This window comes from Tachypleus tridentatus, chromosome 4 (assembly GCF_004210375.1).
Source record: "Tachypleus tridentatus isolate NWPU-2018 chromosome 4, ASM421037v1, whole genome shotgun sequence".
Classification (NCBI taxonomy): Eukaryota; Metazoa; Arthropoda; class Merostomata; order Xiphosura; family Limulidae; genus Tachypleus; species Tachypleus tridentatus.
In genome coordinates this window covers 105,237,112-105,261,198 of record NC_134828.1, presented here as the reverse complement: position 1 = coordinate 105,261,198, position 24,087 = coordinate 105,237,112, and the positions used below count along the sequence as shown (strand labels likewise).

The window sequence follows — 24,087 nt, the reverse complement described above, 5'->3', positions numbered from 1 at the left end:
CATGCTCGCCCTTTCAGCCGTGTGGGGCGTTATAATGTGATGGTCAATCCCACTATTCGTTGGTAAAAGAGTAGCCCAACAGTTGGCGGTGGGTGGTGACTAGCTGCCTTCCCTCTAGTCTCACACACTGCAAAATAAGAGACAGCTAGCACAGAGTAGCCTGATTAGCTTTGTGCGAAATTCAAAAAACAAACAAACCTAATGAATAAGATTATAACTTGACATTACAAAGACGGGTTTTATGTATACGTATTAACAATAGTACAGTCTATTTCAAATTATCTACTAGCCCACTTTGTTGCAAGAAATTATCATAAATTATTTTCTGATTTAATATCTAAATGTTTACAAACATATGATCCATGTGAATAAAGAAAAGGAAATCTGTGGCAAATCGACTGCAAAAAAGGAAATAATTTCATTTTCAGACTGTATTTTTAAGTGTTGGGTTTAGGTATTTGGTAATTATAAAACAAATTGTTTATTTAGTTGGATTTGATGTTTTTGTTAAGACTAGCAGCTTCAGAAAAATACTTCATTAAAAACTATTTGTTCTTGAACAAAGAAAGAAACACATAAATATATCAGGTTTCTAGCAACTTTTGTTAAACCCCTATATATAAATAGTAACATGCTAGGTAATTCACTCATGGTGTTCAGCTACTGTAAAGTTATATTTTTGGAGATATTTAGACAGTATTATGGAATATTATTCAAAGATTTGTACATTCCAATGTCATGGTTGTCAAGTGACAGGGATTCAGTGATAGTGCATGAAACAGATAGTATTTTTGTAACTTTTGTAAGTAAGGTGTATTCTATCTCTGTAATGTTAGTGTCATTAACAGTATTGGTTAAAATGTTTAACATGTATAATTTTCATTATATACATACATGTATATTTTTATTATCAGAATTATTATGTTGGTAGTGTTAGGTTATTGATTCAGTCATCAAGTCACACTCTTTTTTCAGGTACTTGATTTAATATTAATAAATGGGAAACCAAACACTGAGAATAAAGATAACCTGTTTACAGGTTTTCAAGACTTCCTGGACAGGTGTCTGAAGGTGGATGTAGATAAAAGATACACTGCCTCTGAACTCTTAAAAGTATGGTATAAATTACTGTTATTTTACAAGGCTGTTTTGGTTTGCTTTGAATCTATTATCCATTAACCTATATCAAAAAAGCAGTACCATTAAGTGTAAGGATTCATTGTCATTCTTGGCTATTCCTTGCATGATGTGAAAACTTCAACTTATTATGGCACCACCTCATAGTTTTATATTTATTTATTTTGTAATATCATAATTCCATATATCAACTTTTTTACTCTGCAAAAAATGTTTATATACATTTAGATCCATCCATTCCAATTTACAGTAACTGTAGTACAAAAGTGTTATGACAAAGTCAAAATCAAATTTCAGATTACTTTCAAAGAACAGTTGAAGATAAATCACAGGTAGAACATCAATATTTTATTATTCTTCACATTTAGTGCAACAGGAATTAAGTAACTATGCTTGAATTCAGCAAGCAATGAATATTTTCTCTGTCCCCCTTTTTCCTTAATAATCATGAAAGGTCTTTCAGGCATTGTTGAGTGATGTGTAATCATGGTGTCCTTTGGATTTTACTCAGTGTCGGTGCACATAGGGTCTTACATTGCTTTGTGCAAAATTCAAAACAAAATACTCAATGTCTCGAATACACATGCACAAAGTTGCATTGGAAGTACCTTTTCATATGTCAAGTTTATATTCTGTCAAATCCTGGATCTGTTTAATTGGGTTGAAATAGGGATTCTGTGGGAACTGTTGTTTCATTTGAATAGCCCAAGCAGCTTGTTTCTCAGGTAAGTAATTTCTACATATGTTGGTTGAGTGTTTTTGGTCATTATGTTCTTGGTAGTAGAATTCATTACTAATAATTTGGTCTGATATTCCATCTATTTTGCAGAAATCTCCTGTCACCTCAGCTAAAAAACATTCTCAAACCATGAAACTGTCTTTACCATGTTTTATCACAAGTGCTGTGCATTGAAATAAGTATCCTTCACCTTTCTTCTGCTGGACAACAACATACACTTTGAACCAACTATTTCAAACTTTGACTCATCCATCCATATCACTTCTTTTCAGTTATGAGCAGTCCAGTTTCTTGTCAATATTTGGAAAACAAAGTAAAAGTGTTTTTTTTTAACTCCAACACAATCAAATATTCCATTATCATTGACTCTTCTTGATACTGTAGATGTGGACAATTTTACTTCATTTGGTACATGGTCATTTATCTCAAGCTTGAGACCAGTGACAGTCTTCCTTCTGTTCAGAATGTTGCATAAACAAAGGTACTTAACACCAATATCATTGAACCTAGATGTTCTGTTTCTTCCTTTAGTATTTTCAAAGTTATCTGTATTGTTTTCATAATCTAGGGTGTACTTGATAGTGTTTGGGAAACATTTCAAGTCTACAGCAGTTAAATGGAGAGTCCAGCTACAATCACATGAAAGTTTTATGCAAACTCTGCTCTACTGACAATTCTCTCTTTTTGGACTGCAGAATGACAAGATAACATCACATATGTTATTACTGTTTTTATCAAGATTTATTTGTGGATTGCTATTAAACTGATTCCTTTTAGCATATACTGGTACAATAAGCTAGCTTCTTTCTACATAGTTAAGACATGCAGTACCATGACACTTATTTCAGGCCCTAAATTTGACCACTATGTTCAAACAGAACAATTATGACTTGCCCATGGTACAAGTATAGGGAATTCTAAAAAATAAGTGTTCTCACCCTGGTTCATTTAATTGTTAAAAGTGATCAGTGAGTCATTACCATGGTGATGAAATTTTGAATCAGTAATGGCATGGAAGAATTAGCTCATAAAATAGAAAGAATGATAAAATATTCTTTTGTCCTAACACTTTCACACAGTACTGTATACAAGGACTAATTTAACAAAATGTATGTGACGTAGAATAAGAACTTTTGTTGAAATGTTTTTTATTTTTCACACAGCATCTGTTCATGGAAGTAACAGATTAATGTGAACACTACAACCCATTACAGTGATAACCAAATATACAGTTAAAATCATTAATAGCTCAAAACCAAATATCCCAGTATACATGTTGAAATATGCAATTTACGAAGACTGGCATTATTCTAGGACAAGAAAATTTAACAGATTATGTTTGTTAGATTTTCCAAGAGCAGTAGTATATTGAGTGCCATAATTTCCTATAATTCAGCTTCATAGATTTTCAAAATAATATCCATTTCCTCTACCATGTAAGAATATTATTATGAATTAGGAAGAAACAAAACATCTTCTGAGATCAAATTATTATTTTATTTATCATAATGAACATTTTTTTATTATATTTGTTAAAAAGTGAATAAAGGAACATTGATGTCAAACAGATATGCATTCTGATTTATCCTGATATTTTTGTGAAATCTATGTCTTTTAGTCTCAAAACCGTGTGTTACGCTGTTACATATTGCAAATTCAATTTGCAGTCTGAGAGTAGTGGGTTTGAATCCTTGTGCAACCAAAAATGCTTGTTCTTTCAGCCAAGGGGTGTTATAATATTATAATCTTTTGTGGGAATACAGTTACCACTACATACCTTAAAGTAAAAAGCAAATAAATAGAATCCACCCCTAATATTTCTACTAATTATTCTTCCAACCTTCAACCTTCTAAAAAAAAACAACAACATAGAAATGTACACCCAACCACATTTGTGTATGATCTTTTTTATTATTCAGGCTGCTGACTAGATTGACATCACTTTGTGGATTTTAACTGACAGATGGGATATACTGAACACGTTTCTGTTCTATTCCATTATGACAATAAGTTAGCAACATGGACTGTTAATGACAATGCAATATTGATATATATATGTATTTGGGAAATATCTAAGATTTCATAGTGAAGCACATAGGTATACAAATAAAGTCATACAAAAATAAAACCAATATGTAAGTGGTACACACACACTTACTCACCATTGTTATTAGTACCATGTTACACACACTTATGAATAATGGAGATTTACAGTGTTTTTATTATTTATGTGCAGGGAAATTATTAAATCTTGAGTAACTTTACTGTAAGAGGTAAAAGTTAACACTCTTAATTGTTTCACCTATGTAGGTGCATTTGATACAGTAAAGACACGTTTACCCCTACGTGTAAATATTTTCAGTTTTTTTCATAAGCTTCTTTATGGTTTTTCGTATTATTTGAGAAAACAACAGAATAAACATTTTTATGTGCTTTTTTTGTTAACATACCATAACTAAATATTTATAGTTATCATAAAAGTGCATGAATAAAAAATTTTCATACTTAAAATTAAACATCAGAAATATATTCCTGGACACAAGTATGAAAATTATATGATTATATATTTATAGGTTTAAGTTATCACAGAAGGAGTTTTATATTTATAAATTAATTTAAGGTGCTGATATATTTACATTCAGCCCACTTACGTTTTAATCATAATATATATGTAATTATCATCATATTTTAAACTCTTTGTTAGTTTGTATAATAAAAAAATAAAACTGTTTATGACATTGTCAGTTCATCACTAGATTGATTTATAATATCTACAAACTAAAAGGTAAAATAATGTATCTATGATTCACTCTGTTCCTCTGGTTGTAATGCTAAAATCAGGGGTTCAGTTCCATTTGGTGCACACAACAGATAACCTGATGTGGCTTTACTATACGAAAACTCACAGTTATTCAATCAGTAACCCTTTCTCAACTCTACAGTTAATCTTTCTCCAAAGATTAAAATATATATTTCCAGTATTTACAACACTTTGAAACAAGAAATTTTACAATTTTATAAAGTTTGGTTAAAATAATAGACAGGCAAACAACTAATTATTAGCACAAAAAGAATTTTATTGGTGGTGGAATATATTACATGTTTCCAGAAAACATTGGTCTGTTTTCTTAAGAAAAAGTAGACCTATGTTCAGTACTTTCTACCATCAGTAAAACACTTCTTTGTTTATAAATCGTTGTTTCTCTATCTACTGTTATATATGCATAATGTGTTTCCCAATTCATGTATTTGTTTAAAATGTTATTGATCATCTTAAGGTATTATTCAATATTTCCTACCAGTGGTCATTTTCAGTTACAGTTTAATGCCTTTGCTATTTCTATTAAACCTGATTTTTCTTAACTTGTTATTCTACATTTTCAAGTGTTCCTCTCCACCAATCTCAGTACACTTGTTCTACATTAAACTTTTCAAACAGCTCTCGAACCACAAGTGTAGAAGTCTTATCTCTTTTTAAATAGAGATATCATCATATCTTACATGTACCATTAAGTCAATTATTTATAATACTTATAAATAAATTTATAATACTTAAACTGAAACAATATACACATGTCAGAGACTCTTAAAAATATTGACAAACCACAAGTAGTTTAAGTGATGAATAAGTATAAATATATCTAAAATAATAAATATTGCTATACTATTAGAAAGTTCTTTTATTGTAAAGATTTTTTTTGTCAATAATAATGAAAGAGCCTATTTGTGTGTGTGTGTGTGTGTGAGAGAGAGACAGATCTAAAACTTTGCACACATGGTAAAGGGGTACTGGAGGTGTGTACTGGGATATAATATGTTAGATTTGACATAAAAATGGCCAGATTTTGCCCTCTCACTTTTAAGCCTAATTATTCTGCTTCCTGAAGCCTATAGAAAAGCATCATATGAACAACAACATATGGATATTTCCTGCCAAATAATCTATTTTCAACATAAACATGGAACTTGAAACAGTTGAAATGAACTAAGTTTTAAAAATAGAAACAAAGAATACTGCATAATTTGAAGACAGAACAAATTTAAATAAAACCACAGCAAGAAAAAAAAATTGAGTATGAGAAACTAAAGTAAATCTTTTTGTTTTTGAAAAGAGTTGAAGCAAATTAAGATAAAAAATTTAAAAGAAAAATCAATTAAAGAAGTGGTGCATTGGGATAGCTATAGAATTAATAAAGGAGACATTTAACTGGTATATTAAGGCCTTGGTAGAATCCTGTGGCAGATATTCTTTATTTTGTGCTACTTAAAAATACAACAAATGCTTCTGAGTTAAGCACAAAGCTACACAATGGGTATTTCTGCTCTATTCACTAAGAGTATCTTGGTTTCTGAAATGTTCTTAAACTAAGGTCATGTCTTTAATTGCTTAAAAGAAGCAGCAATATTTGGTTTCATAAAGGTGGGTACAGGAAGTTTGTGCTTTTGGCTTTCCATTTTCTAACACAACTTAATAGCTAAGATATTATAATTAAAACTTTATGCGATAGTACAAAAGTGATAAATAAAACTGTGAAGTGGTTACTCTGTTGACAGGTTTGTGGTTTTAGTACTCTTGGTTTTATTTTTTTCCCCATTTGTTTCTATATCGTTTTCTAAATTTACTGAAGCTGTTCATTAAAACTGTCTAGAGATCATTATGTTATTTAAATAATGGGATTTATCTAAAATCCAGAAGTGGTGAAACATGTTTTTCCATAATTAACTGTCGAACAATAGAACAAAGGTTTTCACTTTTGTTAAATGTGTTGATGCAGAGATTTATTTAGATCTGGGGGGGGAAGATAAAGTTAATTAATTTAACAACTACAGGGTGTTGTTGTTGATGTGGTATTGAGTGATGTTACAGGCCGATTTATAAGGAAACATTCCAAACTCAGATACTTGTCCAACATAAACAGTTAACCAGTAAACATGGTGACTGAGCAGCTTCCTTACATTATTAGTTGGAGGACAGTACAGTTTTTAAAAACTATATTTGTGTATCATGATATAATATAAAACATGTACAACTTCACTCGTACGTTTTGATAATCACACACTAAATAGAAGTGCACTTTTCTTTTCATCAGTGTCATTCAATTAATTTTACTTAAAAAGTGCCAATGTATTTAGTTTTCCACATTGGGAAAGGAAACAAACACTTTGTTAATTATAATTAATGAGGGACTACAGAGGCATTAGTTGTAGTTAGTAGAGTTTAAATTTCAACTTAATGAAAGCTATTAACACTGATAACATTAGATAGGTGAAGTAATTTTATTTTAAAAGCAGTTATAGGTAGAAACGTCATCTCCTTTCATATTCTCAACTGTATACAAGTTATATTCCTCATAGAAAAGTGTTCTCACATCTAAAATAAACATAAGTAGAAAATCTGCATTTTTAAAAAATTTCTAGCAGACCCCTACATAAAACATAAAATCCAAACCTTTACCAAAAGGAACAAAGTAACTCATGTTATCATCAATGATATTTGATTTCTTTCTTCCTGTTCACATGTGAAGTTGATGTTGGGATGTATAGAATTAATGTGATTGAAAAAAAATTAAGCGTGTGTTCTGTAGATGTGAATCCCGCAATAATGTCATCTACATATCTGTATCAATATAGTGGTGGATGTAATGTTGTGTTAATTGATTGTTTCAACAAGTGTCATAAAAATATTGGCTAGAACTGGTGATACTGGATTACCCATGCTGAGGCCATTTGTTTGTATATAGTTGTGGTTGTTGAACATGAAGTTTGTCTTCATTTTGGTGAATTCTATAACGGTTGATAATTGGTTGCTGGAATGTCTATTGATGGGTTAGGGTCTTGGATATAGAGTTCTAACGCTATCTTGCAGACTTCAGCAGTTGGGACTTCTGTAAAGAGGGATATTACATCAAGACTGGCCATTAAGGCTTTATGATTAAGAAGATTGAGGTTAGATTTGAAATTAAGTCTTTGATGAGTAAGCTGGCTGATGTTACATATTTGGAGAATGCCCATGCTATGTATTTACCAAAACTGTAATTAAACGATTCATATGTGTACATTATTGGTCATAGTGGACAATCTGGTTTATGAGGTTTGGGGATGCCATGTATTTGTGGTGTGGTGTTTTTGAAATTGTGTTAGCTTTTTTCGTTTATAGTAGTATTTTGTTTCGTTTCGTTTCATGTGTCTCTGTTGGATTTGTGTGTATTGGTTTCAATTTGTTTATGTCTGATGGGATGTTCTTCGTTTTTTGGATGTATTCATTCGTGTTCATTATGACTATAGCGTTACCTTTATCTGCTTTTAGAATTTTAATGTTTTTGTCTTGTTTTAGGTTTTAATGGAATTAATGTCTCTTTTTGTGAGGTTGTTTTTTAGTTTTCTCTTTTGTGAAATTATGTTGATGGTTTTGTGAGAAAATTCTTTGAAAAAATCGTTTAAGATGTTGTGTTTAGGTGTTTCTGGAAAATATTAATTTTTTAATTTTTCCCAAGAAGTTTGGCTGTTGGATGTCAATAGTATTGTCAAAATTGTCTTCTTTCTGTTGGTTATTTTCTGTTGATTTTGTTTTCTGTGGAAAGTATCACAAGTCTCCTGGTTAAGTCTTCTAAACATGCTTTAATTTCTAAAGTTGGAATGCACCTAGGTGGTATTGCGAAGTTGGGTCCTTTGTTAAGTTGACGTATCTCATCTGTGTTTAATTGTCAGTCAGATCTGTTAATTATGAGGTTAATCAATGGTTTGTCGTGTTGTCTTTTCTGTTGTTTGCATCTTAGTTTCTCAAGTTTTTTGTTGTGGTAGATCTTTTTGTCTCTGTCATTCCAAGTGTTGATTTGGTTTATGTTTTGTTGTATAAGTTCGTAAAACTCTGGTTTAATGGAGCATGCCAGTTGATGGTCTAGGTTCATTTTTGTTTCTGTAAGTCATATAGCCAGAATCTTGTTTAGTAAATCATGTAAACATGAAACTTACATTAATATAAAGTTTCTACATTAAAGAAATAGAGACAACATTAACTAATTATAGTCAGGTCTAGTATACTTCAACAAGAACAGATGTGACTTAAACTTACATTATCAAGTATAGCCCTATAGAGATATTAATTTATCAAAAGAAATATTGATACAGACTGTTTATGAATTCAAAAAACAAAACAGATGAATGAAAATGTGTGTAATGAGTAAGTGTGTGTGTGTTTATATAAAATAACAGAACAGTGTGAAAATGTGTGTAATGAGTAAGTGTGTGTGTGTTTATATAAAATAACAGAACAGTGTGAAGGTTAATAAAATAAATTAAACTTTGTGTTTAATTACTTTAAATTTGGTTTTATTTTCTTGTAATGTTTTAAACAAATATTCTTTTTCAAGCCAGAAACAAGCTTTTTGGTTAATGACAGGAAATTTTGAATCGAATACAACAGTTGAGAAAATAATATTTTACAAGATAGAAACATGAGTATTAATAACAACAATATAACAAAGAAAGTATTAACAAGGTGTTGAATACAGCTAATGAAATAAAAAAATATTATAACAAGAAATACGTAAAAACATAGTTAATATAAGGAGTTTAAAAATAACTTTAACAATTTTTTAAATATATAAAAAATGAAGAAACAAATATGTATGTTATTTTAATTTATAAAAGTCTAAACCATTTGTTAATACTAAACTGACTTATACAATCTCACTTACAACATCCTTTTTTATATTAATTTTTTGGTGTTTGAGGTATAATGTTGTAGAGAAATTATTTTTAAATTCTTAACTGAAATGCTATACAAGTCTTCACATTTGCATTCATTGAGCACGTGGCTGGTGTTGGGGCTATGTTTTTCACAAATATACAATAAATTAAAAAATGTACAGGTGGACAGCTAATACCAGTAAGTTGACTAAGGACTAGATGTCTGTGTTCAGTGTAATGATGAGTGTTGCATCTGTTTTTCTAACAACTGTACATACCAATCTGAGAAACAGATGATGGTTGTATGTTGGTTTAAACTTGACTTATTATGTTTTTAAGTTAGTGTTTGATTTATATAAAAGAGGTTTTCATGAGAGGTGGCTGATATTACTATCATGTTCTGTAATATAAGTTGTCAAGTAATATATGAGTTATTGGTATGTTTAATAGGTGATATGTAATGGAAGGTAATTGTGTTTGTAGTCAACAACAGTAAAACTGTGTTGGTTTAAGTGAGGTTGTACATATGATTAAGATCTGTAAATTCTCTGTGTCAGTGATCACATCTGGTAAGATAAGTTACATCAGTGAAGTAGCCACATTTTAAACAGAAGGAGCTTCTCAACAGAATTATAGTTTACAACTGACTTATCTGAAGAAGTACCGTCTGAAACCTCACTTCAACGTTAAGGATAGTCTCAAGCAATGCTCTACATAATAAAACTATTTCTATATGTAATGTTATTTCATATTAAAAAAGTGAAACATGAAACTGAATGAAAGCTAAACAATAAAGTAAAAATATTTTCAGATCTGAAAGCAACTAAAAAGTAATTAGGAACATGGTAGATGATATAACAGTTAAGAATAGGTGAAGTGATGTGGTATTAGCTTGATACAACTTTTATTTGTAATTCCCGAGAGTATTATAGAATTTTACTTGAAAGTTGGAGACTGGTTATACGGACATTGTAATATCTATCAAACTGGCGATGATTACCCTGGAAAGTATTGTAAACTGTTGTAATATTTACAATATTCCATGCGATAGTTGCTCTGATCATGACATCAACACTATCTCACAGAAACTGTCCGATTTGACTTCGGAAATTATTTAAGGATTTGATTATGATGTCATTTCTAAAAATGATATTTCAGACATAATTAATAATTAATATACTTGACAAATAAATAAATAGATTTATATATTTTTATCAGAGGTATTTTAGAACATTACCAATCATCCATGGCAGTCTTATAACTTAATACAAAATAAAAAATGCATAACCCTATCTAACATCCTTATCCATTAAATTGTTTATGTCAGCTCACATGGAAATTTTTTACTCATTTTAGAGCATTAGTTTGACAGGTTTTGACATCTACGTGTTTAAAAAATATATATTAAGAATCTATATCTTTTATAATAGTTTTTTATGTACACTGATATCTTAACTTGGTTACTGACTTTTAAAAAACTCAGTTATCAACAAATTTTTAACATTTAATGTTATTCATGTGTTTTATGTTGCTTCAAGTTTCAAACCCCATCTTCTGACAAGAATTAATGTTTGAAAAATGTTCTCTAGTAACTGTGTTCTTTAGGATACACTTTAATTTTACACACACACTTTATTTGTTTAAGTTTACGCATTAACCCTAATTTGATTTGTTGTCTTTTTTATTAAAAATAGAAAGAGTTACTCATAAATGCTGATACTATTTTCTTACTCAAAGATTAAATAGTGAATTCTTAGTGGAAAGTTAATGAAATTCATGTTCGATATTGTTAACGAAAAATATCAGCCATACATGTGATAACGTTACTCTTTAACTGTTGTTTTATCAGCAATTCAAAAAGTTCAGAAATGTATCTGGAAAATTCTTTTAATACATTTTAATTTTTGAAGAAAAAATTATAACAAATAAATTAATTTCTTAACTTAGTTGATCTATTAATGTTTTTAATAAAACTTTGATGTTTCGAATCACTTTATCACAACATAAACTAACATTAATTAGGTGACTTGTCGTATGCCTGCATTATATTCTAAATAACTCATAAACTGTTTTGAGATTTACCTTAGAATGACAATTTGTTTTGCTGTATACATCCAAACTTTCATACATATGTGTATGACAGAGGTGAACTTTCTAGTGATAGTAAATTTGAAGAATATTGTTACAAAAGTAGCTTTTGTTTGTTTTGGAATTTCGCACAAAGCTACTCGAGGGCTATCTGTGTTAGCCGTCCCTAATTTAGCAGTGTAAGACTAGAGGGAAGGCAGCTAGTCATCACCACCCACTGCCAACTCTTGGGCTACTCTTTTACCAACAAATAGTGGGATTGACCGTCACATTATAACGCCCCCACGGCTGGGAGGGCGAGCATGTTTAGCGCGACGCGGGCGCGAATCTGCGACCCTCGGATTACGAGTCGCACGCCTTACGCGTTTGGCCATGCCAGGCCAATATTGTTATAAAAGTAGCTTTTCTATTTTAAAATAAACGTATATTAAAGGAATAATATTTACGATATTAAGTCTTACAATAAACAAGAGACTAAATATTGTGTAAATTTTAAGTCAGACTATTACTAGTTCTTGTAAGAATTATTTTAATTAAACTTGTACAGTTTGTATGGTATTTAAATTATTGCTATCAATAATACTTATAACAGCTCAGTGAAAAGGAATTCAACCTACTACTTATGATAAATATGTGGAAGTCCCCCCCCACTGGCACAGCCATATGTCTTCAGACTTATGCTGCTAAAAACCGGGTCTCGATACCCGTGGCAGACAGTGCACAGATATCTATTCGCTTCGTTTTTGCCCCCCTGCTAGTACAGCGGTAAGTCTACGTATTTACAACGCTAAAATCAGGGGTTCAATTCCCCTCGGTGGGCTAGGCAGCTAGCCCAATGTGGCTTTGCTATAAGAAAACACACACAAACACACATTCGTCCATCTAGGTTAAATTGCACGTGCTGAGACCTTTGGATCGTTACTTTCAAAAGTTTATTAAATAACATTTTTAATCACTTTCGTCAATGAGATTAGCATGAAATCGTAGTTTAATTTCAATTTTACAATTATATATGTTTTAACTTACTCATTTAAGAAAAACTGTAAAGGGAAAATGTTAAGTATTGGCTCTTATGTGTCACATAACACGTCCAATTGTCTAACTGCTCAGTTTCTATTTGATTACGCCCGCAATACAAGTATCTAACGAATTAGAACCTCGAAATTGAGATACAGACAGCTAAATATAAAATAAGAACCGCCCTCCTCTAGGATTTGCTGAGATAACAATATATTTAGCAAATTACTACAGTAACTCCGCCTTTAAAACCAATCATTTGGTCTTAACTATTACCACCTACTTCTAAGTAACATAAGTTTATAACCAATAGAAAGAGAATTTTCCCCTCAATGTAATCCTGACAGATGTTTATAAGTGATTTGAAAATGTGAGAAAGAATTCTGCTGAAACTGTAGGTGTGTAATTAATAAAACGTAGCTCTGAATAGGTATGGGATTTTTTCAACCCACATACACTTTATTTAGAGACCCTGGTAAATTAAATACAGGGATTTTGAGAATACTAATACTCTAATCTGATTTTTTAAGTCAATGCCCTCCCTACACACCTTACCCTCAATTCTAAACAAGGCTTAGGAAAATTAGTATGTATGCGCGAGTGAAGAATTTCGTAGCACGGGTACGTATCGAAATCAACGTTTTTCAAAGTATTTCTCATTTACTTTCTACGTTTTAAGAAATTTTACTAAAATTTAAACATTAATGAGTAAATACTAATATGCAATGTACGGTATACTCTTGTAAGCCAACACATTTGTGTTATTGTCTAAACTGAGGTAAATTTAAAACCACATTATACTACTTAGGATTTATCAACTTCTCATCCTCTTGAGGACAGTATTCGGCCATCCTCTCATTATGTAGACATCATTTCTCATGACGATTCTGAATTCCTTTTCATCACCAGTGATATTTTGTTTAAACACTGTTTCTGTTTATTATGGTATTGTTTATTAAACCATAAACTGATGTTGGAAACTTTGAAATGCAAGAGTTTATAATAATTGTTTTAGAAATTCAATGTGTAATAAGTTATTCTGTAACTGTAGACATGATTTTTCAGCATATCTATATAATTTTAATGTGTAGATAATATAACGTTTTACTGTGATAGTAGTAGTAGGTAGGTGTTTCAGAAATCTGATTATTAGAATAATACTGAAAACGAAGTAACAATCTATATCATTATATCACTCAAGGACTAGGTTACTACATACATAAGTAAAATATATTCAGTTACGGTGTAAATTACATAAATATAGAAGTTAATCCACTTTAAACAATCTGCTTGTCAAATTTCAATCTTTGATGTTTAATAAAACGGAGAACAAGAAACATACCACAAACTTTAATGGTTAGATTGGACGAGAATTACAAGGTACAATGAACACTGACAGTACTAGATGAAAAATATATTTTTATAGGTATAAGTAAACGTAATATCTGAAATGATTCTGATTTGTTCTACTAATACCATTAGGTTAACATTACATCTTAAGTGACTGTATTTTGTTCTTCAAACAGGTGATGGTCAGCATTACATCTTAAGTTACGGGTGTTTGTAAAAACGCCGACAACAGAGTGAAATCTATAATGTAATGTTTATTCATACACAAACAGAAATCTGTGTTGACAGATTCAACAAAACGACTTTCTAGAGCTTGGTATTTGTATTTTTGTTGAACTATCAAGAAATCGATGAAATAAAACTTTCCACATCACAGAATTCATTAGTGGTAAATACTAAATGTAAATACATAACTTAATGATTGAAAACTCTTAGATTAACTTCTTACATCTCTCCATCAATTGACTGATATGCGTATTGCGCAATACAATCTTAATAACTGCATATATTTTGGGCTGTTACTAATTTATCGTGGATCTCTAGGATGTTTCCACCCGCTAGTACGGCGGTAAGTCTACGGATTTACAAGACTACAATCAGGAGTTCGATTCCCCTTGGTGGGCTCAGCAGATGGCCTGATGTGGCTTTGCAATAAGAAAACACACACACACTTTAGGATGTTTAGGTATGAAAGCTATCCCAGATGATATTTACGTGTTTTTGTTGTACAAGTCAGAAGTAGGTACACAGTGGTTTATAAGTTACAGCTTATAGAAGAAGAAAGACACACAAAAATTGTATACAAATGCTTAAATTATTTTACATAGTATCATATATTTCAATCTTTACATAAAATGAATTTTTATTGACCTCAAGTTTATTCTTGAATATTAATTTTATTAAATAATTAAGATAAAAATTTTAATATGGTTCAAACTGTTTGATCTGTCTTTCTAGTTCTTATCACTACATTTATCGAAGTTACAGTTTCAATTTTATTGTAGCTGATTTTAAATATATTCTTATATATGTATATTTTTCTGCTTAGCAACTGTCATATTATCTATTGGGAATGTTACCAAAATGTGTTTTAATAACATATAAAACACCTTTTTATGGAATTACATTTACTTACTTATCTGTTTTAGACGTTTTTCTCTTTTTATTTAAGGATTTGTAACAAAATCGTCGAATAAGGTAATAAAAAAATTCAGTGTAACCTAGTCAAAACAATATTTACGACATAAATTTAAATACACTTTCATATTAACAATAGCCCTAAATCCTTTTATATGGTACTTCCTAAACATAGGGGAATTTAATTTCGAACTAGAGAAGCCGTAATTCTTAAAGGAATCCTTAACTTTATTGGATTGAACAGATGCAGGTGTTGGTTGATGTGGCAGGAGTTTTGTTTTCATACAAAGTGGTTTTATCTGTGTTAAAATGTAATCATCAGAAATAACAACTGCTTCTTGTAGTATTTCAATAAAGTAAACTTTAGGTCGTCACTTGTATAACGTTTTAATTTCTCAATTTGGCATAACTGTCTTAGTATGTCGAAAATGTTGTATATATATATACAATTACACCATCGATCAAAACAAGCTTCTTTTTAATGGACGAACTCTATATAGGTTTGATTATCTTTCTTGCAATAACTTCTAAACTTTTGGTAATAAGCCTCCAGTAGTAAGTTGTATGCTTTCAGAATAGCTGCTTTAATTTTATCACAATCTGTACAATCTTCTTGCGAGATACCAGCATAAGTTTCTTGTGTTTTACCAATTAAAACACTTTAAAATAATAATGACCATTTTCGGTGAGTCATTCCATGATTAGGACAGCCTTCTCAAATTGTTGGAAATGATTATCAACTTAATTCTCTCTATGTAAAACTGCTGGTTTGGGTTGGGAATTGTTTCTATGTAGAGGAGTGAACAACGTTTCGACCTTCTTCGATCATTCTCAGGTTCACAAAGAAAGAAAGAGGTAACTGACCGATAGATGACCACATGTTGAAGGGAGTTGTGATAGCAAATGATACATTTAGCACTGAGTCTGATGAAGGAGTGATAAAGAGGAAGTGTTAAGGGAGTTATTTCCTGAAGTAAAATGAGGACTGCAAATTAAGTTTGAGATCCCATAAAGGTCTTATCAGAAGGACAGATGCTGGTGTGGACTGAATGATGGATATAACCTAGAGAAGGAAGTAGACAAGTATATGGATAAGTTGGTCTAATCCTGTATCAATTAATTTACCATCTAAGCTGAAGAATGTGGTACTGGGGACCAAAAAAAGAGGAACATTTTTACTTAGGTGTTAAATGTTTTCAGACGTTGAGTATTCAACTGATTTTATAACCATCAGAACCGTTGGGAATTGAGAAAACAGGCTATACAAAGGATTTTGTAGGAAAGATATAGATGCATAGAGGATTTCGGAGAACCTACAGAAATCTTCCATTAATTATATCATACTCAGTGGCATGTGTGAAGGTGAGTGTGAGTCATAGGTATAGGGACTTCCATCATAGACACGATTCTCAAAACAGAAATAGCGTCACTGGTGGACAAATCAGGAGTTGATCAACCTAAAGTAAAAGGAGGAAATTTCAGCGCAATTAAGAAATGTTTTGAAAATTCTACCAGGTGAAAAGGGTATGAAAAGTCATATGAAATTCAAGATTCATGTTCACCTGGAGTGAATTTTAAAACCATAGCTAATTAATAACTATAAAATAAAGGAAACACTAACAAACAACAAAGCCTTAAAGTAAAAGAAAGAGGAAAACTTTTAACACATCATCAGACGTAAAGGTGAAGACGGAAACCCCCTTTCTCTTATCGCCTGCTGGTTGGTCACCAGAGATCTGGTTTTGGAGAGTTAACAGATTAAAATGTGTTTCCATTAGATACTTACAATTTCAAAGAAAAATTTTATCTTCTGTCAGCATCTTACATGAGTATTTGCATGACACTAGCTTTCAGGCAACTCCTACCTTAACTCTCGTAACTTTTCAAAAATTATTGAATAATGATGTTATTGTGCAGTAAAAGCCCTCCTTCTACCAATAGGAGAGTGACGTCAATTCCCTGTTTGCTTGCTCCATCTGTACTCATAAATCTTCATTATTGACGAGAAATAAAGTCGTAAGTACCCAAAATAAAGCATACACATCAGGAAACTTGTGGGCGAAGTGGCTATTTAATAGGCGGAACATGGTACAGATGGTCTACTATGATCTACATCGCTCTCAATACATTAGAATCTATAAAGCAGATTAATTGGACAGATGTCCATAAGGTCGATTGTTAAAAACAAAGAGTTATAGATCTAGTACTTACTGTAATAATGATATATAAAACCACCATGAAATTGCCAGAATGGATCATAATCAAACAATCTGGTAGCAGAGGTAAGAAATGCAAACATGTTCGTTTGACAGAATAAAGGTCTAGCACACTGATATGGAGGAATTGCTTGTGCTGGTCCAGATGTCTGAGGTGAGATTGTTGTTCAGTGATGTACCCCAACCGGAAAGATAAGCATCTGTGAAGAGGTTTGAATCGATTGTGATTCATGATATAAAAATTACTTCATAAGCGGCTGAAGCTTCAGATATTGATCAGCATTGGAGTAAAACCCTGGATTTTAATGTTGTAAGTCCGTAAACGTAAAATTGGTCCATCGATGATCCGACAGAACAAAAAAACAAAAATAAATCGTATATGTCTACATGTAAAATGTAAGTAACTTCTACACGTGAAACTGGAAAGTGTCGTCCTCCTGTACAGTGAGCTTATAACTGACTGATTGATGTTATAAGTCCTTGTTTGACTTTTTTCTCTAAACCCCTACAGGAGACCCTATGAGAGAAGAGAGGCCAACCAATGCAGGTGTAGACTATACGAGAAGCCTTAGGATACGAATTAAGAATAGTGTTTGTATATAGTGTTAAAGAACATAACTAATATTTTTATTAAAGAAAGGCTTATTTTTGGATATACAAGACTATTTAGTGTTGGTGTTATTATTTGGATTATTTCATGACTTAATATTTAATGATTGTTAAGTTCTTTATAATAATTTTGTCAAGTGTTGATCATTTTTTTCTCAGGTATTGGTGAAATGAAAACATAGCGTTTGTTTACAACTGTTTTATATGAATTTGGTTCGTTTTCATTTCATTTGAATTTATAGATAACTAAATTTTCATAGATTTGGAACAGCTAATTTTATAGATATAATAAATTGTTATCATACAAAAACAATTAGTAATTACATTAAAAACAAAATTAGTACTAACACAGCAGAGATATGTATCAAAATGTATTTTAAGAATTACTTTTTTATAGAAATGTACAAAACATTATGAAGTTTATAACCTAATCCATAATTTCACAAAATGCTAAACCAATGGTCACCATACTTGGCATGTACCTATATGACCCTGAGAGGCGGGACAAAAAGTCGTAGAGTACTGATTGGAGCTTGCTATATAACCTTGCGATCCCTTATGTCTTATCGAACGTTGAACAGACGAAGTGCTTGACCGATTGTCTCCAAACCTATAATGTACTCTTAAAACCCTGGCAATTAAGTAAGGGTACAGTGCATGCCCCCCCTGGGAAATTTTTTTAATAAAAATAAAAGAGCAACCTGAATTATGCATTCTGAGGCCACCTTTTGGCAAATTTCAGAATGGCACACAGAGGTGTTTGTCTTATTTTTTTAATCATAAATAAATATATAGGCCGATATATATAATATATAGCTTAAAGTTATCAGGCCCAGCAAAGTCGGCCTACAGTCCTGTCATCAACATATATAATATAGAGTCACTAAGGAGAGTGCAAAATATATGTATAGTGTGTATAATCTGTATTCAAATATCATGGACAGTGAATGTTCAGATTACCTGGATTTCAAGAATTAGCTTCACAAATAAACAGTGACTGGCACCGTGGCAGGCTGGCAGCACCATGACATTAACCTAGTACCATTGGCGCCATCTATAGTAAATGATTCACTATAGATGGCGACAATGGTACTGTGAATGTGACGTTGACAAACAAAAGTTGCGATAAACAATCATTCACTATTTCAAGCCTGAAAAAGCAAAAGACACTGCATGGGTTCTTTAAACCTATTCATGAGGCTGAACCTGATCAATCTGCTGCAGCCAATCAGGTTGAATCAGAATTGTCAACTCAGTGATGTCGAGAAACCCACTCGTTTATGTTTCGTTGTATAAGTCCGTAAATCTCTGGTTTAATGCAGCATGCCAGTTGATGGTCTAGGTTCATTTTTTGTTTTTTGTAAGTCATGTAGTTCTTTGTATTTTGTGTTTAACATGGTTTTAAGTAGTTTTTTCTGTAAATTTTTGATAATGTTTGTGCATGTATTAAAATTTTTTGAAAGTTTTACCTTTACAAAATTAGGGGTTAGTTGTTCTTTTCTACATTGTTGAATAAAATAAATGTCATTTCTTCTATTAATAATTCGTTGGTTTAAATTTCTTAGTTTCTTAACGATCGTGTGAGCGTGTACTGTTAATAGTGGTGTACGGTATGCTAGTTCAGACATTATGGTAACAGGTAAGTACAAATACACAGAGAAAAACACAAAAACTTACACTTCTCGTACAATCGCCGTGATGAAATAATAATCAGTGATGTCGAGAAACCCACTTGTTGAGAAATTTATATGCAAAAAACGGCTCGTTTGGGTTGAGAAAATATTTTACATAGAAGAGCGAACAACGTTTCGACCTTCTTCGGTCATCGTCAGGTTCACAAAGAAAGAGGTAACTGACCGGAAGCTGACCACATGTTTGAAAGGGGTTGTGTAACTGTGTGTCGAAATGTAGAGGGCGGTATTAGATGTTTGAATATATAATTTTATTTATTTTATTATATTAATATAGGTATAAAGGTGTTCCTTTATATTGGTTTATTTTGGGTTTAAGTTGTTGTATAAGTAAGGCTTCTTTGATTTTGCGTTTGTTTATGTTTGTTTCTTTATTTAGTATTTGAGTGTTTTCTATGGTTATGTTGTGTTTATTTGACTTGCAGTGTTCGAAAACGTGTGAAGGTGACTTTTATGTTCTTTGAATCTGGTTTCCATTTTCCTACTTGTTTCTCAATACAGAAGTCGTGGCAGTTATCACATTGTATTTTATAAATAATGTTGGTGTTGTGTTTGTCAGTGTAGTTTTTACATAGTATAGACCTCAGTTTTGTGCCTGGTTTTTGAATAAATTTGGTATTAACTGGAATGTCATATTTTGTTACTAATTTTTGCCAAATGTTGGTTATTTGTTTGCTGATGTCAGGAATATATGGTATACAGCAGTATATGGTTTCGTGGTTTTGATTCGTGAGCTGTATTTACTTTAGTTGGTGGTTGATTTTGCTTTTGTCTAGGTGTGTGCGTATAATGTTTTCTACGGTTTGTGGAGGAAACTTATTGATGTTGATGAAGTATTGTTTTATTTTGTCTAATTCATCGTTAATTTTATCTGGTGAGCATAGTTTTATGGCTGTGTTTATTTGGTTTCTTAGTATGTTGAGTTTTTGTTTTGTTTCATGTGCTGAGTCCCAAGGAATGTATAGTCCAGTATGGGTGATTTTTCGGTGGATTTCTGTTTTGAATTGTGTGTCAGTTCTTGTAATTTTGAGGTTAAGAAATGATATTTGATTGCTTTCTTCCTGTTCACATGTGAAGTTAATGTTGGGATGTATAGAGTTAATGTGATTGAAAAAATTAAGTATGTGTTCTGTAGATTTGAATCCCGCAACCGTGTCATCTACATATCTGTACCAGTATAGTGGTGGATGTAATGCTGTGTTAATTGCTTGTGTTTCAACTTGTGTCATAAAAAATATTGGCTAGAACTGGTGATACTGGGTTGCCCATGCTTAGGCCATTTGTTTGTATATAGTTTTGGTTGTTGAACATGAAGTTGGTCTTTATCGTGGTGAATTCTATGAGGGTTGCTAACTGGTTACTGGGAATTTCTATAGTTGGGTTAGGGTCTCGGATATAGAGTTCTAAGGCTATCTTGCAGGCTTCAGTGGTTGGAACTTCTGTAAAGAGGGATATAACATCGAAACTGGCCATTAAGGCTTTATGATTAAGTTGATTTAGATTAGACTTGAAATTCAAAGAGTCTTTGATGAATGAGCTGGCTGATGTTACATATTTAGAGAATGCCCATGCTATGTATTTACCAAGATTGTAATTAAACGATTCATATGTGGACATTATTGGTCGTAATGGACAATCTGGTTTATGAGGTTTGGGGATGCCGTATATTTGCGGTGTGCGTGAGTCGGTTTTACGTAGGTAGGAATAAAGTGTTTGTGAAATTGTGTTGGCTTTTTTTTCATTTGTAGTAGTAATTTGTTCAGTTGCGTCTCGTGTGTCTTTGTTGGATTTGTGTGTATTGGTTTAAATTTGTTCGTGTCTGATAAGATGTTATTCATTTTTTGAATGTATTCATTCATGTTCATTATGACTATAGCGTTACCTTTATCTGCTTTTAGAATTTTTATGTTTTTGTCTTGTTTTAGGTTTTTAATGGAATTAATGTCTCTTTTTGTAAGGTTGTTTTTTAGTTTTCTGTTTTGTGAAATTATGTTGATGGTTTTGTGAGAAAATTCTTTGAAAAAATCGTTTAAGATGTTGTTTTTTTTTAGGTGTTTCTGGAAAATATAAATTTGTAATTTTACCTGGGAAGTTTGGCTGTTGGATGTCAATAAAATTATCTAAGTTGTCTTCTTTATGTTGGTTGTGTTTGGTTGTTTCCTTGTTTTTCTTCTCTGTAGAAAGTATCACAAGTCTCCTGGCTAAGTATTCTAAACATGTTTTGATTTCTATGGTTGGAATGTACCTAGGTGCTATTGCGAAGTTGAGTCCTTTGTTAAGTAGATGTATCTCGTCTGTGTTTAATTGTCGGTCGGATCTGTTAATTATGAGGTTAGTCAACGGTTCGTTGTTTTTTGTGTCTTTTCTGTTGTTTGCATCTTAGTTTTCTAGTTTTTTGTTGTGGCAGATCTTTTGTCTCTGTCGTTCTTAGTATTGATTTCGTTTATGTTTCGTTGTATAAGTCCGTAAATCTCTGGTTTAATGCAGCATGCCAGTTGATGGTCTAGGTTCATTTTTTGTTTTTGTAAGTCATGTAGTTCTTTGTATTTTGTGTTTAACATGGTTTTAAGTAGTTTTTTCTGTAAATTTTTGATAATGTTTGTGCATGTATTAAAATTTTTTGAAAGTTTTACCTTTACAAAATTAGGGGTTAGTTGTTCTTTTCTACATTGTTGAATAAAATAAATGTCATTTCTTCTATTAATAATTCGTTGGTTTAAATTTCTTAGTTTCTTAACGATCGTGTGAGCGTGTACTGTTAATAGTGGTGTACGGTATGCTAGTTCAGACATTATGGTAACAGGTAAGTACAAATACACAGAGAAAAACACAAAAACTTACACTTCTCGTACAATCGCCGTGATGAAATAATAATCAGTGATGTCGAGAAACCCACTTGTTGAGAAATTTATATGCAAAAACGGCTCGTTTGGGTTGAGAAAATATTTTACATAGAAGAGCGAACAACGTTTCGACCTTCTTCGGTCATCGTCAGGTTCACAAAGAAAAAGGTAACTGACCGGAAGCTGACCACATGTGTGAAAGGGGTTGTGTAACTGTGTGTCGAAATGTAGAGGGCGGTATTAGATGTTTGAATATATAATTTTATTTATTTTATTATATTAATATAGGTATAAAGGTGTTCCTTTATATTGGTTTATTTTGGGTTTAAGTTGTTGTATAAGTAAGGCTTCTTTGATTTTGCGTTTGTTTATGTTTGTTTCTTTATTTAGTATTTGAGTGTTTTCTATGGTTATGTTGTGTTTATTTGACTTGCAGTGTTCGAAAACGTGTGAAGGTGACTTTTTATGTTCTTTGAATCTGGTTTCCATTTTCCTACTTGTTTCTCCAATATAGAAGTCGTGGCAGTTATCACATTGTATTTTATAAATAATGTTGGTGTTGTGTTTGTCAGTGTAGTTTTTACATAGTATAGACCTCAGTTTTGTGCCTGGTTTTTGAATAAATTTGGTATTAACTGGAATGTCATATTTTGTTACTAATTTTTTGCCAAATGTTGGTTATTTGTTTGCTGATGTCAGGAATATATGGTATACAGCAGTATATGGTTTCGTGGTTTTTTGATTCGTGAGCTGTATTTACTTTAGTTGGTGGTTGATTTTGCTTTTTGTCTAGGTGTGTGCGTATAATGTTTTCTACGGTTTGTGGAGGAAACTTATTGATGTTGATGAAGTATTTTAATACATGCACAAACATTATCAAAAATTTACAGAAAAAACTACTTAAAACCATGTTAAACACAAAATACAAAGAACTACATGACTTACAAAAACAAAAAATGAACCTAGACCATCAACTGGCATGCTGCATTAAACCAGAGATTTACGGACTTATACAACGAAACATAAACGAAATCAATACTAAGAACGACAGAGACAAAAAAGATCTGCCACAACAAAAAACTAGAAAAACTAAGATGCAAACAACAGAAAAGACACAAAACAACGAACCGTTGACTAACCTCATAATTAACAGATCCGACCGACAATTAAACACAGACGAGATACATCTACTTAACAAAGGACTCAACTTCGCAATAGCACCTAGGTACATTCCAACCATAGAAATCAAAACATGTTTAGAAGACTTAGCCAGGAGACTTGTGATACTTTCTACAGAGAAGAAAAACAAGGAAACAACCAAACACAACCAACATAAAGAAGACAACTTAGATAATTTTATTGACATCCAACAGCCAAACTTCCCAGGTAAAATTACAAATTTATATTTTCCAGAAACACCTAAAAAAACAACATCTTAAACGATTTTTTTCAAAGAATTTTCTCACAAAACCATCAACATAATTTCACAAAACAGAAAACTAAAAAACAACCTTACAAAAAAGAGACATTAATTCCATTAAAACCTAAAACAAGACAAAAACATAAAAATT

At 31.6% G+C, this 24,087-nt stretch overlaps 1 long non-coding RNA gene across 2 annotated transcripts in view; it reads left to right on the top strand.

Moving 5' to 3' along the window:
- Positions 1-1,722: 1,722 nt before the first annotated feature.
- Positions 1,723-24,087, top strand: part of LOC143249830 (uncharacterized) — a 30,139-nt gene continuing 7,774 nt past the window's right edge. The window contains exons 1-2 of one of the 2 annotated variants that reach the window (XR_013028000.1): positions 1,723-1,862; positions 14,564-14,705. This is a non-coding gene — a long non-coding RNA (uncharacterized LOC143249830). Of the gene's footprint in view, positions 1,863-14,488; positions 14,706-24,087 lie in introns of those variants that run through there. The other variant, XR_013027999.1, reaches the window with a different exon arrangement.